Here is a 19780-nt window from a genome sequence, read left to right as displayed (position 1 = left end):
AGTAGCACAATACTCTACTGTATGTCAGAATCGGATCCACATTGATGTATTTTTTCTTGTTTTCTGAATGAGTTATACCATGACTCATTTAATTAGCATTGCAAACATTCACTTCTAACAAAAAATCCTTTGTAATGTATTCTGTCAACTTCTCTCTCCATTCCAAATGGGATTTATGAAAAGTAACACCGACACTTTTCTCTCAGTAAAAAGTCTGAATTTGCCTCTTTTTACTGTAACCTTAGCACTGAATTGACTTCAAATAAAATATATATCCAGTCTAACCTATCCCTAATGCACCTTCCACTATGATAGCTACACAGAGGCTGAGCACATACATTCAAATAATCTGAGAAAACTCTCCTAGGTCTATTCTCTTGCTAGAGAAAATTATCCAGAGCCCCCTACACAGACATTCAAACACTGAGGCCTGAAAAGTACAGAGGTTGCACTGCTGACACTGCCCAGCTGGAGATGGAGAGAGCCCTGTGAACACATCTAGGCATGCTCTGCTTGGTAACAGATGACAGCAGTGCATAGGACAGCCCTGACTGGCTGACCCAGACTGCCTATGGTCAGCCTGTGTTTCCCTGCAGCACAATATAGGAATTGGGAACGGGGCATGCTGTGCTCCCTGCTGGAGCCAGCAGAGTCCAACAAGTGATACACTGTATCCCTGAAGGGGATATTTAGTTTCTCCTGGGAAACTCGCTGCTCTCCCAGGAGAAACCACAACTGTAAAGATGTTCGAGCCTTTTTTCCCAAAGTAAAAATGACAGCTTTAGTAGAAAAATAAACTGGGAGCAACAGGGTTAAATCACTTCCAGGGGAATTTCTCCTGGGAGAGTGAATGTCTGTACATGCTGTGGCTTCTCCCATAAGGTAAAATAGTTCTCCAGCATCCCCACCACCCCTCCTTCATAATACCCACATGGTGCGGCAGGAAAACACAGACTGACCCTGGGCATTCTGGGTCAGGGAATCAGGGCTTCCATTTGCATTGCTGCCATCTGTCACCAGGCAGACTAAAGGAGCCTGCAGACCATGTGCAGACAGCCCCCTCTCCCTACTCAACGACATAGTGTCAGCACTGCAGCACAGCTTACAAAAACTTATGCATCTCTGACTGAGATAGTCTATAAGGTGAAAATCTACCCTGCCTCCTGCATGCTTTTCTTAAAAACAGAATGCATATATTATATAGATGATAATTTGGCTCAATTTAAAGAAACATTTTAAATTAATAAAATCCTCCATAGGTTTTCAGTTAATGAATAAACGTAGAAAAGAAATAGAAATGTTGTATGGGCTCAGGGATAACAAGTGCTTTTTAAAAATATATTTCAAAGCTAAAATCAAGCCTTTGAACACTGGTTAGAAGTCTTCCAGTAAGCTTTTTACATATTGGTACATCTCATAGGAATCACACTTAAACAAAGACAAATACACACACACAAATACCCACATATACACAGTCTTCACATACACTACTTAAAAATATATAAATGAGCCTGTGTGCATTCTTATACCCCACCCACATTTGGTTCCAATATTATTTGTTTTTCTTAAGCTAAGTACACAAAAAGAAGTTTTATTTTCTTGCACTTGAGTTGACATTAAATCCATGTATTGATATTAAGATATTTTCATCTTATCACATTAAAAATATTAGTGCAGCATTATAATGTAATAAAGTTACCTGATCTAAGATAATATTCATGTTATACAGTGTAATTAAAGGAATTCATGAAGTTCACATCAATCAAATTCCACCTTACCTTATACAAGCATTGATATGTCAGTCATTCTGCAGTGAACAAGTATATCTTTTAGCAGTTTTAACATAACATTTTAATGCTAAATCTACTGTGTCCTGTTTGGCATACACCACATGTAAAAGACTATTATCCATAGTTGTCAAGGTCTCACTGATGGATGTGTTTGTTTGGAAGCAGGATTCTATCCACTAAGCCCACGTTAATCCTTAGATGTCAAGTTTTAGTATTTGGAACTTTTGCATTTATAAACTCTACCTGAAAATGCTTCAGCAATGTCTTCTCTCAGCAATTTGTATTTTCCATATTATTTTAAAAGCTGTATTCAACTCTTGAAAAAGATCTTTGACATATTTTTACTAAATAGTGTGATATTAGTTTATCATCAACAATACTTCTGTGACTGTTTTGGCTATATAAAAGATGAAACCACAATATAGAAACTAGAATTCTGACATGGGTTGTTTCACTTCTAATTCTTTTAAGTATAAGTTACTTCTAAAATAAAAGTCATTTCCCAGAAAAAGTATCCTGAAAAAATGGAAAATGCATATATAACTTGCTAAGTTTCTTTGTGGGGCTATTCTGTCCCTACTAGTATGAAAGGTAACATTTGTGCCTCGCTTTTGATAAAGACCAGGAAAGTTTAGATTTAGTCATGAGGTTTCCATGCCACTACACTTGAGTATTTCAAAGACATCCTGAGAGAGTCTGAATATCCCTTAACTTTAGTAAGAATTAGGAATTCAAATTCTTTAGGTATTCTTAACAAAAACTCAGCATAAGTTCTTAGTCACAGACTAAGCATAAATGTCTAACCTTTTATCTCTGTGTTACCTACATACATACATTGTTAAGGGGATATTGCAAATAAGCCCAAAACCTTATCTTGGATGGGAAGAACTGGGGACAAAAGTCAATCTAGGAAAGAAAATGTTTAACAAGTGTTTTATTCTGAACCAGATTGCTTCCTCAGCACGAGAAACCTTAGGTTTATTGAATAATAAAGCAAAAGCCAAAACAGAACTTAAAGAAGCAAAAAAATCCATGTTTCTTCATTCCTTAAAGTTGGTATTGATCTATTTTGATATTACTTCCTTAAGCTCCTTCCTGATAAAGGATACTGTTGCACAGCATATACATAAAGTCTCTAATTGCTGGGATTTTTTAAACACATTTTTTCCTTAATTAGATTTGTGTAAAATTAGAGTCTCCCAGGAAGAGTGTTTATGAAGTTCTTGCATCTATTAGTGAGGAAGCAAGAATGCAGCCCCATAATTGTACAGGCAAATCCCAGGTAAGAAAGGTAGTTCCAACTGCTGATTTGAGTGTATGTGCAGCCCTAATAAACCTGAAAACCTCTGTGTAGTCTACTTTATGTAGTTTAGTATACTGTGTTTATTGAAGTGTTTAACAATGTGATGTAAGTTGGGGTCCTGCTACATGTTCAAATTAAAGCTGAATAGAAACCAACTATATAGTTGTTACTTATTTTAAAGCAATAACTTTGTAGTTGGTTGGCTCTTTTTATAGCTGGATAGTCATTTTCATGGTAATTATTATTTTGCCTGTGTGGCCGGTGTAACTTTATTATGCAATTAACCAACTAATAGTGTGATAATTACTTTGCACTTGTGACCAGGCTTACTTTGCATAAATGGCTGGTTAAAATTTAATACATGATTAACCAGTTAAATGCATAATATATGTAATGTATAGCAGGGGCCTTGGGCTCTAGCCTAACATCTATTGATTGGAATCTGCAATAGCAGTACGGAATAGTTATTTATAGAGTAACTCTTGTTATTAAAGATGTAGTCAGTGTGATTGAAGATGTAGTCATTGTGAACCCTACTGTAGATGGGGCACATATACCCAATATATGCAAGACTAGATTCCCCCCTTCCCCCTTTTGGACCTGCAGGGTTTGCAGAGACTGCACATGCACTTTGTGTCTTCTCATGTTTCCATACAAGGGCATAAAAGGCATATATTGGAATGACTACAGTTCTCTCAAAATTTAAGGCCCACACTCTGACTTTACTAAAGCATTTTGACTCTCCATGCTGAGGAAACAGCCCTGAGAAAAACCATCTTCAAAGTAAGGTGGTTTATTGGGTACTCCAACAGTGGTTCAAAGGAGAAATCAGATTCCTGACTGAAGGACAAATATAACGGATGTCCTAAAGATTTTCAAACCATGCAAAGGCAGAGAGGGATCTTGGAGTCAGGATTGACTCCAGGATGAATATGAGTTGCCAATGTGATGCAGGAATAGGAAGAGCCAACCACACCCTGTCATACATCAACAGGGGCATCACTAACAGGTCCAGAGGGTCTTGTTCCCCCTCTATGCGGCACTTGTCAAGCCGCAGCTGGAGTACTGTGTCCAGTTCTGGGTGCTGCACTTCAAGAAGGACATGGAGAACCTGGAGAGGGTCCAGAGGAGGGTCACTCGTATGGTTGAGGGCCTCCGTGGCCAGCCCTATGAGGAGAGGCTGAGGGACCTGAATCTCTTCAGTCTCTGCAAGAGGAGACTGAGGGGGGATCTTGTGGCTGCCTACAACCTTATCAGGGGCCAGCAGCAGGGACTCGGGGAAAGTCTGTTCACCAGGGCCCCCCTTGGAGTCACCAGGAACAATGGCCACAAGCTGAGGGAGGAGGATAGGTTTAGGTTAGATATTAGGAAGAACTACTTCATGGTAAGGGTGGCCAGAGCCTAGAATAGGCTTCCCAGAGAGGTGGTGCTCTCACCTTCCCTGGAAATCTTCAAGAGGAGACTGGATAGACACCTGGCTGGGATCTTATGACCCCCGCCACTCCCAGTGCTCCTTCCTGCCCGTGGCAGGGGGTCGGACTAGATGATCTGTCTAGGTCCCTTCCAATGCATTGATTCTATGATTTCTATGAAAATATGATGAAAGTAAAGTGAACTACACATATCTTGCAATCTCCATTAGCAACATTGTTAATTTTTCTATATTGGAAAGCTAACTTCTAAATCGGTGCATTTCAGGATTCTGTAGCCCACAAACTACTACTGGGACTTCCCTTTGGTCAGTATTATTCAGAATTGTCCATACAGTGAATATTGAATTCAATGAGTATATCTTTCAAGTGTTAATTTCCTTCTTTGTAATAAAAGAATTTCTTGAGCCTGTAGTCTTTTCAGTAATGTTCTTCCATCCAGTATCCAGAGTGTCACATATATTGCTTAGGGATATTTTATCTGGGCTCTCCAGAATGTGCATGGGAGGATGGTTTAATATAAACACAGTTCCAAGAGCCACATTTGGTATGGATAGTATAGATTTATCAAGATGGATGAAGCTGTGTGCTATCTGAACTTAGATATTTTTCAGGGATTAAGAGAATTTGTAAATTAGAAATCCTTGAACCCAACAAAAGGAGAAGGAATGTATCAAGGTGCCTGTGCAAATATATCCTTTTGAGCAGAAATTCAAATAATTAGCACTGTCCTCTTTTTACAGTCTGATAGGTCTCCCACATATTCGTAGGTGAGTAGTATAAAAGGACATCCATCCCCAGCATGAACAAATAAGAAGCGGGTTAAAAAATTAAGTTGTCTATATTTCAGCCTAAATCTAGAGGTTGCAAAACAATTAGAAGTCACATTACATATACATAAAAATATTCATATTAAATTGTCTGTTTATGCATCAAATACAAATACAATTAAGAAGAAAACTATAGGTAATCTCATTTTTTTGCATTATCCTTAATTTATAGAAAAGGCAAATTCCTGTGCAGGATAAAATGTTAAAAATTACATTTGGCAGACAAGGTTCTTCAGGTAAATCTAATCTCTTTTATTAGATAAACTTAAATAGTTCAAAAAAAAATATTTAAGTAAGCTTTTGGCTTTAAAAACCCTTCACCAGCCGGAGGAAGTTTCTGCAGTTGGTGTGTGCTCTTCCTGGATGGAATGAATAGTAAAGCAGTCACAGGCTGGGCTGCTATGCATACAAGATAGGCAGTCAGTGAAGATCTAAACTGAGGAGTCAGTGGGTGGCAGGCTGGGTCAGAGACAGGCTGGGTTGGGGGGAGAAGGGAGATGAATGTAGCAGGTAAATAGTGGAGAGGTACCTGGGGAGTCAGATGTTAGACAGGTTATAATGTGTCATAAATCCAATGTCTATATTTAGTCCATGGTTTTTAGTATCCAGGAGGCTGATGAGGTGAAGTTCAGAGACTCATCTCTGACAAGTGTTTTGTAAGTTTCCTTTGAGAATTAGAACTGAGAGATTGGAGAGAGAGTGGTTTTCTTGTGAGAAATGTGTCCCCACAGGTAACTGGGTATTCTTGTCTTTGATAGATTTCTGGTGTGCGTTCATTCTGGTGTGCAGTTGTTGTTTGGTCTCTTCTATGTATTTTCCATCAGGGCATTTGGTGAGATATATTACATTTCTGGAGGTTCAGCTGTAAGATCTAGGAATGTTGATGGCTCTGTTGTGGGGTGTAGTAATTGTGGGGGTGGTGGAGATATGTTTTGCAGGTTTTGCATTTCTTGTTATGGCATGGTCTGGATCCATTCAGTGCATTCTGGGCCTGAGGAAGTTTGCTTCTGGTAATGAGGTTAGCGAGGTTTGGTGCTTGTTTGAAGTTTAACATGAGTGGTTCTGGGAAAATCTTTTTAAGCATAAGGTCCTTTCTAGTATGGGTTGCAACTGTTTGAGGATTTTCCAAATGGGTTTGAGGGAGAGGTGATACGTCATAACCAGTGGTGTGCGATATTACATTTGGAGTGAATTTTGGAAAATAGCTCATTGAGTGAAGCATCTAAAGCATTTTTTTTCTTTGAAAGGATCCAGAGGAGGGCCACTCACATGGTCAAGGGGTAGCAGGGAAGGACCTACGAGGGGAGGCTATGGGACCTGAATCTGTTCAGCCTCCACAAGAGAAGGCTGAAAGGGGATCTGGTGGCCATCTATAAACTTACCAGGGGAAACCAATGGGTAATGGGAGAGGCCCTGTTCCCCCAAGAACTACCCGGAGTAACTAGGAATAATGGCCACAAGTTGATCAAGAGTAGATTCAGGCTAGATATCAGGAGGCACTACTTCACAGTCAGGGCAGCTAGGATCTGGAACCAACTTCCAAGGGAAGTGGTGCTCGCTTCTCCCTTGGGGGGGCCGGTCTTCAAAAGGAGGCTAGATAATTACCTAGCCAGGGTCATTTGATCCCAGCATTCTTTCCCGCCCAGGGCAGGGGGTCAGACTTGATGGTCTGCTCAGGTCCCTTCCAACCCTATCAACTATGAAACTATGAAACTGCTTTTTCCTCAGAAAATGGTTGACACAGTTAAGATGGTTATTTAGCATAAGCAAATGGCTGGCTTAGCATAAGCATTCATAAGCAAAATCTGCCTGCCTAAGCATCTTGCAATACACTTTTAATATACTATTCTGCCTTGTAGTCAGCAACTTTTGCTAGGCCACAGGTCATGCCTTCATTCAGCTGCAAATCCAGTGCTCCCCAAAAATCCACATAGTATTACCCTAACAAGTCTGACCTGGGCAGAGCTGGAGGCAAGAGCTCACTACTGGAAGCAGAGAGAAGCAGCACAAGGAGCTGGAGTTTGCCCGTCTTGTGCCAGCTGAAGGAATTTCCTGTGCTTAGTGGAGAAGCATTACCGGGGACTGGGGGAACCATGGGAACCATGAGTAGACCCAGGAGGGCCCAAGCTGGGAAAAGCCAGCAGAACTGTGTAGAGGCCTGAGAGAGCTTAAACAAAGGTGCCCCAGGTGCATTTGATTGTTTCAGTTTTGCTTGATATTGCTATTTAAGCTGTGGGACATAGAAGTGGCTAAAGGGGAGGAAAAGAGGACACTTGAAGATGCCCCACAGAGAGGCACAGAGACTAATGTACTGCACAGTAAATCATCACCATCTACACATGCACACCATTTATTGTGCAGTAAATTAGCTTACTGTATGGTTAGCTAGTACCTATAAACTTGAGTACTAGATTAACTAAGCAGTAGTTACTGTGCAGTAACACTCATGTAGATGCTGACCAGAAACAAATTTGCTCCTTGTTAACCTAGGCAGCAGGGGGCTATGGGGGACAGGGAGGTCTCTGTCACTGCTCCTGGTGCTGCTCAGCTTCTGGCTCCCCCCAGCAGCCAGGAGCTGATCAGTATGAGAACTTGGAGCTCTCTTCCCCCTACCCAGCTCTGAGCACAGAGCCAGGAGCTCCAGAGGGTGAGTGGGCGCTGGAAATCCAGTCCCTACCCATCCCCCAGAGAAGATCTGTGTGGCATGGAGCTGGATGCACCAGGGAGCACATGGGAGCTGGGAACCCCCTACCTGTCCCCCAGAGCAGCTCTGCACAACACAGAACTGACTGCTCTGGGGAGTGGGCAGAGTCTGGGTTCAGTGGCAGTTGCCCCATACCTGGGACAGCTCCTAGCATATGGCCTGATGGGAACTAAGCCAGGAGAGCTCTGTCTGCTGCAGGGGCAGCCGTCTCCTGTCTGGGTACACATTAGGTCCACATCCAAATTGCACAGGGCCAGGAGACAGTTGACACTGGAGCTGGCAGAGCTCTCCTGGCCCTATACTCCTTGCTAGCCCTCCTGGCTGCTGCAGGGTGGGGGTGCAGAGCATGGCAGGAACAGCCCTATACAATGCTGCTCCTGTTGGAAGCAAGTCTGCTCTCAACAGGAAGTATGTACAGACATGCTCCCAGGGAAGTCTTACTGCACAGGTAATAAGCCTACTGAGAATTAACAGCATGTGTAGACTCACCCTGTGACTTTGAGAAATTACTTATTGGTCAGGAAAGAACAAGAATTGTTACATATACAAGGAAGAAGGGTTGTTTTTTTTGTCTGATATATATTTAATATTTAAGTATTATAAGAAGACTAAAGACTATTACAGATCAGTCCACATGCTGTGGAACTTCTGCCCACACAGCAACTGTATACTTTTAATGGACATCTGCAATAGGCAGAACTTTCTACTTAATAAATTGCTCTTGTCTTTAGTGGATCCTTAACCTTCATATGTTCCCATGGGATAATTTCCTACCCCAGACACATATTTTGTGCAGTATCTCAAAGTTAATTCATTCTAAAAAAAATTGTTTTTACAACATTGTCACTGGCACCACAGTGCATAATATAGCCAAAGAACAGTCAGCTTACATGAATGAAAGGTTTGTTCTCTGTGGATGAAAAACTGCCCAGGGTAACATGTTACCCCAGGTGTAAATGTGTTTTTCCGTATGGGGTAACAACTTACCTCAAGCCCATGTTAACACATTGGGGTAACTTGTTGCCCTGATGCAATTTCTGTATAAATGACAGGCCTAGACCTGTTTGGCCACTTTGGGTGGATGCATCTGAAAGGTCAGCAGTCATTCATTCCTCATTCATGTCCACTTCAGGTGTCTATGGTAACTAATGGATAGCCACCCTCCACTCTGCTTTTGCTTTTGTTGGGGAATTCACCCTAGTTCCCTATGTTCCAAAGAAATCCAAAGTTGTGCTGTTGCTGTCAAGCATACACCATGACTTGCCAGTGGGTGGAGAGCAAAGAAAGCCGGACATCATCCATGACTACAATAAAAACAAGGGTGGGGTGGATAACCTTGACCACTTAGTCTATATGACCACCTGCAGATGGAAAATCAACAGATGGCCAATGACAGTATTTTTCAATATGTTGGATGTGGCTGCCATTGCCAGCCTCATCATTTGGCTAGGCCACAACACAAACTGGAAGCGAAAATCACATTTAAGAAGACAGTGCTTTTTTTTTTGAAGGAGCTGGGAGAACAGTTGATTAATAGACAAATAAAATGAAGAATGATGGATACACATAATCTGTATAAATCCATCAAGTCTGGTGTGACTGCCCTAAATTACAAATTGCCACCGCACACCCCCTGTAGAACCTTCTGCAAGCATGAGTGGACATTGTGCTTTTTGTCCAAGGACAGATGACTGCAAAACCCAGAAACAATTAGAAGATTGTAAGTGATTTGCTTGTATGCACCACAGTACATCACTGCTACTTTGTGAGGAATGCAATATTTAGTTAAAACAGTTGGGAAATGTTTTTGGAAGTAACTGTTAGTTTGAAAACAGTGTGAACTGCAGACTTAGCAAATTGTTCATTCACATTTTGGAACTCTAAAAACAGTTTAAATTTTGTTCATAGTTCTATTTAAATAATATTTTGGGTTCAAATCATAAATACTCTTTCAAACAATCTGTATATCTAATAAATAGTTTTTGGTACAGTTATACTGTTGTCACTGGTTCCATTTTGTTCATGCAGGTGGGGTAACAAGTTATCCCATGAGACCAACAAAGGTTATGGTTTCATGAGAACATATGAAGATTAATCTTTGTCTTCCCTGGATTTGTGTTGTCTGTAATGCTGCCTATATTTTTCCTGATTACAAACTCTAGGGAAAATGATATTCCAAGAAAATCAATAACATATGAACTGACTGTCTGCAACTTAAACTAATAAATAAAACAGTAGGCTCCAAGGAATTTGTTTAAAAAAAATCTGTATTAATATTTACACACTATTTAATGTAAATATTTTTCCTCCGACATATCAGTAAGGCATGAGTAAAATAACTATCAGATGTTTCAGAAATGGCAGTTAATTTCAATTTATTTTACTGGTTGAGAAACATCTCTATAGTAGCTGAATTGCATTTTGCTTCTTTCCATTAACTTTTATTATACTGTAAACAATAGACCATCAACACTGTTGTTCATATAATAGCCTATAAAGTCTATAGTTTGCATGGAATGCGAATGAAAAAAATATGAACAAAAACATTATAATCCAATATTTAAAACGAGTCTTTTTGGATGGAGCAGTGAATTCTTTTTTATACCTATTCCCTCTCAATTTACAAAAGCTTCAGCAATCGGTAAGCTTTCCAGCATCACAACCAGTAGTAACTATTGATTTATAAGCATATACTAGGATGAAAAAGGCATCCTCCTTTTCTTTTCCTACAGAGAACTCATTTACACTAGTGATCTGTCTCTTCACAAGAAGCATATATTACTTGTATATTCTTACATTATGATTTGATACATAGTGTTAAATAAAAGGTGTAACTGGTCAGTATTGTGCACTGGGCAGTCCCCATTCCCACACGCCTTTCTTCCCCTTTTATGCAGTAGCTGCAGCTCTGGTTCTGGAAGGCACTGAGGACAGCACAACAGTGGTGCCATGTTGTTCTGAGCAGCCACTGGGGGTTTTCTCCTCCTGTGGTAAGATGCCACAGACACATTTTTTTAGCCACAGAAAATAACAAATGTCCAAAGAGGCACCAGTTTTGGGTGGCAGAAAAGGTGATGACTTCCCCCAGTAGCAGAAACTCCATTTCTCAGAATGCCCTTCATGCACTTACACCAGTAGTATAACTAGAGCAAGATGAGCTCCTGAGTGCTGACTAGGAGGAGGCACCAGGATCCCTGCTACCAGGAGTCTTTGCAGTGGTGGGGAAAGCCTTCCATTGTTTCTGCCTAGCCACAGAAGTTGCACAGTGTAGTACGATGCTGCACCGAGGAGTGTATTGGGGGGGAGCAAATGGAATGATGCTCCCCACACCTGAGGTACTTACTTTGCTCATACCTCTGATTCACAATCCTGTATTGCTGCCAGTGTTTTGTTGCTCTCCTCTCCTACTAACTGGAGCTGCTGCAGGAAGATGCAGAATACAGGGGAGAGGGGGAAGGGCAGGAGACGACAAGATGGCGAGGCACCCCCTAGTTTCCTTACAGCACCTTCCCCATTAGGTAGCACCCAGAGCATGTGTCCTGCTCACCCACCCATCTTTATGTTATTGTATTAAACAGAAAAATTAAAATATTTGCTGTCAGAATAAATAGCTTTCATCAGTTTCATCGAATTCAAGGCAAAGTGAGGTTAAAAGCTAAAGTTACCACAATTTGTAACAAACTCCATTTTCCTCTGTAATACTTATTTCAAAATATTTAATAAAGATGCTCACTTCCAGTCCACTAGTAAAGAGATGAGCACAGTCTATTAAACATTACATTAGGGTGATCTGAAATGTCAGATCTAGACCAGCCAATACAGGAAACAAATTAAACATTCATATGTTCTTGAATGTTTTCTGTCATTAAAATTGCCATTCAGTTGGTCTAAAATAAACTCTACAGTGTTAAGACTGAGAAAGACTTAAGCCTAAACTACCTGGCTTTTCTTAGTTTCAAAAGATAATATACATAAGTGAAATTGTCTTTATGTCCTTTCTTTCCTCATTAATATTGCATCTAACATTGATATTTCATACAAGGCACTGCCACTGAAATTACATTTACTGTATTTACTTTGCCTCCACTCTGGTCTCTATGGGCATGCATGCGTGCTTCCCCAGGTACAAACACCAGCGGCACATGGTTGTGTTGCTGCCACTTCCCTGGGGAATGCTGTTGCATGCATGCTCTGACACATGGCAAGTTGTCCTTGGGTGGGGGAGGGATGGCTGGGGCCAGCACCTGGGCTGGTCTCAGCAGGCTTAGCTGGGACCCTAGGGGCTCCCCAGGGCTCCAGTGGTGGTGATCCAGCACACAGAGCCTGATCTGCAGATGGAGAATGGCTCCAGCCAACCAGGCTCTGGTTTCAGACAACGCATGCTGCCGCCATGTGTGTCACCTTTTTTTTTTCAGGCATGGTTTTATTTCACACTGGTATCTCCCAGTGTCAAAAAACCCAGCTGCACTGCAAATTATCTATTTGTGTGACACATGCAGTTTGCAGTGCCATGGAGAGATCTGAGGCACTTCATACTGCACATGTGCACTCATCTGGACGTGCCCTATGAAAGCATATGAGAAATAATAGCAATTTCTTCATGGATGCTTCCAAAGTATGTTAAAATACACCCACACTCATCATATTCTTGCAAAATTGTAGATTAATAAATCAAACTTGAATACTATGCCCAAACTCACAATCCTCTGAGGATAGTGGATAGAAGATCACCTTCTGTATATTAAGATGGGTGGAGCTGCACTGATTGGAGAGGTGGGCAAATCGGAACCAGATGCGGCTCAACACTGAGAAGTGTAAAGTACTCCATCTTGGGGCAAATAATCCCCAACACACCTACAGGCTCAGTGGCAACAATTTGACGTGCACCATGGCTGAAAGGCAGCTAGGGGTAATAGCTGACCACCGCATGAACATGAGCTGTCAGTGCAATGCTGTAGCCAGCAAGACAAACAACACTGTGGAATGTATCAACCAATGCATCTCTTGTAAAACCAAGTAAGTGATTCTTCCACTGTACTCAGCATTAGTTAGATCACAGCTGGAGTACTGCATCCAGTTCTGGGTACCACACTACAACAAGGATGTGGAAAAACTTGAGAGGGTCCAGAGAAGAGCCACTCATATGATCAGAGACTTGCAAGCCAAACCATATGATGGCAGGCTGAGGGACTTGGGCCTCTTCAGCCTAAAGAACAGAAGGCTGAGATGGGACTTGGTAGCAGCTTACCACTACATCAGGGGAGTACATCAAGAACTTAGTGAACAGCTGTTCACCAGGGCACCCCTGGGAAACACCAGGAGTAATGCATACAAACTCCTGGAAGACCACTTCAGACTCAATTCTAGGAAAAACTCCTTCACAGTCATGGTGTCTAGACTGTGGAACAAACTCCCTCCAGAGGTGGTGCAATCACCTGCCCTGGAAACCTTCAAGAGGAAACTGGACAGTCACCTTGCTGCAGTCACCTGACCCCAGTTGTCTTTTCTGCCTAGTGTAGCAGGGCTGGACCCAATAATCTGGCAAGGTCCTTTCCAGCCCCTAACAATCTATGAATCTACAAAGATGGTATATACTTTTATAGTGCTTATTCCATAGACAACTTCCATTTTACTGCTTTTATGGATTCTTCATGTCATAATAGTTTCATTACACTTCATTTCCTGGACATTATTGCTTCAAGATTACAAACACACATGCACTGTACTGGGGAATACACTAATTAGCTCCAGAGTAGAGTATCACTGTGTACATGTGTAAACTAATTAACAGGGACAGTACTATCTTACAGTGAAGTAATTAACTTTGATTAAATGCATGTGTAGACACTGACTGTGGGCATAAACTGTACCCAGTCAGCTCAGGCAGCAGAAGGCCAGACTCGTGCCTGCTCCCTAGCCACATGGCTCTGCACTTTTAACACCTTCAGGCACAATCCAGCCCTTCCGCCACCAAAAGCCACTACCCAGAGCCCCGGGCGGAGCAGGGCAGGAGCGTCCCTGGCATAAACTACTCCACCCCAGCTCATACTGCTGCTGCCCTAGGCATGTGTAGATACTGTGCCTGGGAGTAGTTTACTCCAGCTCAAACTGCTGCAGAGTTTATTGCTCCAAATTAATTGCACATGTAGATGCACCCAGAGATTAATAATCTATTTCCATGGGTACACATACAAATCAAAATTTGTCTATCAGATGCCCAAATACCAATTTAGAATTGGCTTGATTTAATGCAATTATAGTCAGAAAAGTAGCAATATAACATAGGGCAATCTTACTCACCTGTTGATTATTCATAGATGTATTTAGTTACTTAATGATCAAAAATAAACATATCTATTTTTACACCTGTTGTTATGACACATATACCCAGGCAAAAGTGATCTTGAATCCATTCCCAAAAATACACTGACAATAATACTGTTATATTAGCAGCAGAACATTATACTAGCAGCAGAATCTTTATAATTAATGAACTCAGGCTGATAAAGAACCTAGCCTAAAGTCATTTTATTTATATAGTGAACTTATCAAGTGAAGTTTTAAGATATTTCATTAGACATGGAATCTCACAAAGACTTTTTAATCACTTTTTGGAGTGCAATTACATTTAAAACCTCTATCACAGCTCTCCCTAGAGTCTATGTGATACTTTCCCCACTACAGGCTCCACCTCTATACTAGATTGCATGACCTCCAGTAGTCCTCTTGGCCTTTTCTCCTTACAGACTTTCACACCCATCTCGTCTTCTCTGTTGGGCCCCAATACTGAACTTATACAATAATTCTCATATACTATGGAAAAAAATATACTACCCAGCAGTGTCCCTCAGACTATCCAAGAAAGTAGAGGTACAGGACAGCAGCTAGGGACAAACACAGATAATGAGTGAAGTGGTATTGGTGGAAGTCAGATGGTAGTAAGGAACAAAGAAAGAAAAGCTATATTGGAAAAGATGGTAAGAAGGCCTAAACAAGCAAGAAAGGAACCCAAAATATGACTAGACATCTCATAAGAAAGAGAAATCACCATAGCCAGAAGTTTGGAAAGAGAGGAAGAAATAGGGTTGCATAAATTTTAAGTAAATTACAGTCGCATAGGTCTAGAAGAAAAACACATTATTATGCAGACCTGGATGAGAAGGGGGTTAACAGGAGAATGGACTGTTAACATTTTTTATTTTTACTTGAATTGTACAAATCACAAACAATTAAGAAGAAATTAATACACAAACACTCAAAAACAAAAAAGAATACGATCTTGGGATATCTTTAATTAATTAAAGACATGCAATACCACTTTTTAAATCTGCTAACTGTAGTCTTTGCCTATTTTGCATTCTTCTGCTGAAGAATAAAGTAACCTAAAGCAGCAAAAAGCAGATAGAACCGGGTCTTCATTTGTCTATATGAAGCTACATCATTTTTAAGAGAAGAGACTGGTGTGAGAAAAGACTGCTAAGACATAGCCACAGTCCCCTTTATGGTACAAACTTACTTAAAGAAGACTGCAGCATATAAAGCAATCAAGGCAAGCATAATGATTTATAGAATTACTTTTGATACTATCGTGGCACTATTTAAAAGTGACCTTTCTATAATCATAAAAAATAGAATACCCATAACTTTACTTAATTACAATATAACTTGTTGAAAATATAACCTATGCAGAAGATTCAAAAGAACTTTTACTGTATGGAAACTGCATGTGTTAAAATAAAATTGAGATGAAATCACTAGTCACTCACAAATGTAAAAAAATATCTAACATGCAACTTTTATGTTGACTATATATGCAATATGATTCAGTCTCTAGCTATCCAATCACATAATGTTTTTCTTTTCCCTCCAGAACAGTTCTACTCAGTTAATAAGTTATTTCTATCCTACTCAACCTGGAAAAATAGTTATCTAGCCTGCTTAAACAGTCTCAATTAACTGAAACTCAAAACAGATTCATACAAAAAGTGGAAATTTGGCCAAAATTTCAAGAGAAAAGTATAAAAGTAGTCCAAGGACTTTCAGGAAGAAAATCAAGATGGCCAGGGAATAATTAGACATGAAACTGGCTAGGGATGTACAAGGCAATAAAACATTTTTCCAAGTGTATCAGAAGTAAGATAAACTGAAGGCAGAAGGCTACAGAATGATGTGGAGAAAGCTGAAATATTTAATGCTTTTTCACTTCAGTCTTCATGAATAAATTAAGCTACCAGATAATAAATGCAATTCGCAGCAAAGAGGAAAGGAAACAAACAGGCTATAGTAGAACATGTCAAGGATTACCTACGGAAGCTAGATCTTTTTCAGATCAGTAGGATAACATGGAATACACTCTACAGTACTGAAAGATTTGGTTGCCATTACTGTTAATCTTTGAAAATTTATGGAAGTTGGGTGAGGTCCCACATGACTGGAAAAGGGAAAATCCAATGGCCATTTTAAAGCAAGGGAAGGGGGAGGATCTGGGAAATTACAGACCAGTCACTCTGGCTTCAGCCACTGGAAGATCATGGAGCAGGTACTCAAGGAATCTATTTCTATGCACTTAGAGGAGAACAATGGTGATCGGGAGCAGCCAGAATGGATTCACCAAGAGCAACATGTCTGACAGCAAGATTTCTTTCTATGACAGGCCCTATGGATGGGGGTAAAGCAGTGAATGTATACTTTGATTTTAGTGAGGCTTTTGACACTGTCACATATGACATTCTCATTAACAAGTGAAGGAAATACAGACTAAATGAAAGGGAAACATACCTGTTTATATCATCATACTCAGTGAATAGCCTTCAGTGGCTCACTGACCAGTTAGGAGGAGGTACTGAGTGGGATTACCCAGGGCTCTGTCCTTGGCCCAGTATTGTTTAATATCTCCATTAATGATTTAGAAGATGAAATTGACTGTACATTTGGAAAATCTGTGGATGACACCAAGTTGAATGGAGTTGGGGACACTCTGGAGAGTAGGGCTAGGATCCAGAATGACCTGGATAAACTAGATAACCAGTCCAAAATCAGTTAGATGAAATTCAAGAAAGACAAGTGCAATGTCTTGCACTTACGAGAATAATTGTTCATGACTGTTATAATTGTGCAATACAGACTAGAGAATGATTGGCTGGGATCCAGTACTGGAAAAAAAAAGACCTAGGTGTTACAGTGGACTATAAATTGAACATAAGCCATGTGTTGTCATTTCAGTAAAAGCTGATACCATACAGATCTGTATTAACAAGAGTGTTATTTTCAGATCAAGGGAAGTGATTCTTATGCTGTACTTGGTGCTGGTGAGGCCTCACCTCAAGTACTGCGTCCAGTTTTGGGCCTCACGCTTCCAAGAGGACATGGAAAAAAAGAATCCAGTGGAAAGAGACAAAAATAAGGAGAAAAGCTGATACCATGATGTATGAAAAAAGGCTGAAGGAAATAGGATTATTTAGTCCTATTTGGTCTATTTAGTCTAGATTATTTAGTCCGGAGAAAAGAAGATTGATTGGCAGTTTGACAACAGTCTTCAAATGTTTGAATGGTAGTTATAAAAGGAAGGAATTACATTATTCTCTGGGCCACAGGGGACAGGACAAGGAACAGTGGTCTCAGTTTGAAGCAGAGGGAATTTAGATGGCCTATAAGGGAGAACTTTATCACTTATGAGGGTGGTTAAACATTGAAATGGGCTACCCAGAGAGACTGTGGAATTTCAACCTATGGGAATTTTAAAAAGAGGATTAGAGAGATTCTTGCTTGAAAGATTTAGTCAGGGATGAGGCTACCTTGAGCAGGTAGCTTGACTAGATGACCTCCTGAGCCCTATTCCAGCCCTACTTTTCTATGATTTCTATCTTATTTAACTTACTTCATCCAAACTTAACACTGAATTAAAAAAAAAAGATGAATTTCTCTATGGGCTTTTCTGCGGTGCTCTAGCCTCAGTATCCAAGTACTTAGCAGACATTAATGAATTTACATCCTTTACAGCTCTTCTGTAACATTACACAGTATTATTATGCTCATTTTACAGCAGAAGATCTCAAAAACAGAAAATAAGACCTCCTGTTTTTGGCACTCAGCTTAAAACACACAGCGCCTGATACTTCAGAGTATTTGGCATTTTGTAATACTGTATACGCTCAAAGCACAGCTCCACTCAAATTCACTTACAGCTGTGAGTGCTCAGCACTTCCACAAATGTAATATTATGATGTGTTAGATTAGGCATCTAGAAAATGAATAAAGTCTCCGGTGATCATTTTGATTTAAATACTTGCCAATATCAAATAGGAACTTGCACCAGAAGCAGGTATACATGCAGTTCCTTACTGCAGGATGGAATTTAGAGGGGAGGGGTTAGGGGGTTTTTTTTGTTTGTTTGTTTTGGTTTTTAACTGTGAGACCATTTTTTCATTTCCAGTAATCTCTTCGCTCACCCTGCAACATATAGGTTAGATGGGATTCTAAAGATGCGAGCTTCATGTGCAGTATAACCTAGCTTCATTCCAGAGCACCATTTGTCTGGTGTATTCAATGAAGTTGGGGTCCTACTGTAAAAAACAGGACATGAATCTGTAATTTACAACAAACATGTACACGTAACAAGACATGGAATTAAGGTTAAAAGTACATGTATTTCTGTCATTTACTGATTTTTAGAGTGCTTGACTTACCAACTCGATGCTCTTCTATAACAATTTTTTTAATGTGGCTAAAATTATAAATAAACAATTAATTTAGCTTTTTGCAATATTTTTACAATTAATCTAGCTTTTTACTTTTAGTTTTTTGGGGGCAAAACTAAACTGTTCAGGTTGATTGTGTCCTTGGCAACTACTTTCCTATATCTATTTTTTCCTCATTTTAATAATTTACCAAAAATGGTTCAGATATTAAATTCATACTTAAAATATAAAACAAACCATGAAAAAAACAAAAAGCTTATTTTGTTTACATCATCAACTCCTTCATATCAGTCATCAGAAGGTCTTTGATTTTTAGATTCTAGATCAGACCTCTAAAACTTGTTAATAAAGTGAATGATATTGTTATGTGGAATAATTTCTAGTGAAGCAAGGAAACATAACTGACTTACTGTAGCCAAGGAATATAGAGACTCAGGATCCCTGGTTCAATTCTAGTTTTCAGAGGAATATATTCTGGGAGTTATAAACCCATCAGTTTCCACTGTAAGCCTGTTTTCATCATCCTTATCATCTAGCCATACGGCCCTTCAAGCTTCTTCCTGTATCTGCCTACAGCCCTGCTTCCTATTAGGCCTGTGCAAATAGGGAAGTATTCAATTCAGGTTCAGATTTGGCCAGTTCAGAAGACAGTGATTTGTTTTGGAGATTTGGATCACTATCCTGAATCAATTTGGCTGAATCAGCTTGGGAAGATTTGGCACTGATTTGGAGAGATTCAGTGATTCAGAATGGCCAGGGAAAGACAGGCCAGGTGGTAGCAGGTTATCACATGGCTCCTCCAGCTGTGCCTGCCTCTTCCCAGGTGCAGGAAGCCATGGGAAAAGCCCTCATAGCTGCCCTGCCTGGTCCCATCCTCCGCTTGTCTAGTCGCAGCACTTTAAAAAAAAAAGAAGCCCCGCACTCTCCGGCAGTAGCAGCAGCTGTGTGGGCTCTGGGGCCATGTGGCAGAGCCCCCCATGCAGCCCTTGCTCCCCAATCTCCCCCCCCACCCAACCCTACCCCCAC

The 19780-nt window shown here is 40.4% G+C and overlaps 1 protein-coding gene across 1 annotated transcript in view; it reads right to left on the bottom strand.

Annotated features, from left to right (window-relative positions):
* LRP1B (LDL receptor related protein 1B) overlaps positions 1-19780 on the bottom strand; it is a 2002088-nt gene that overhangs the window by 285146 nt on the left and 1697162 nt on the right. The window lies entirely within an intron of this gene.

Source organism: Gavialis gangeticus, unplaced genomic scaffold (assembly GCF_001723915.1).
Source record: "Gavialis gangeticus isolate Ggan-Ray unplaced genomic scaffold, GavGan_comp1, whole genome shotgun sequence".
NCBI lineage: Eukaryota > Metazoa > Chordata > Crocodylia > Gavialidae > Gavialis > Gavialis gangeticus.
Note: the sequence above shows the minus strand (reverse complement) of the source record. Positions and strands in the feature narration are given on the sequence as shown.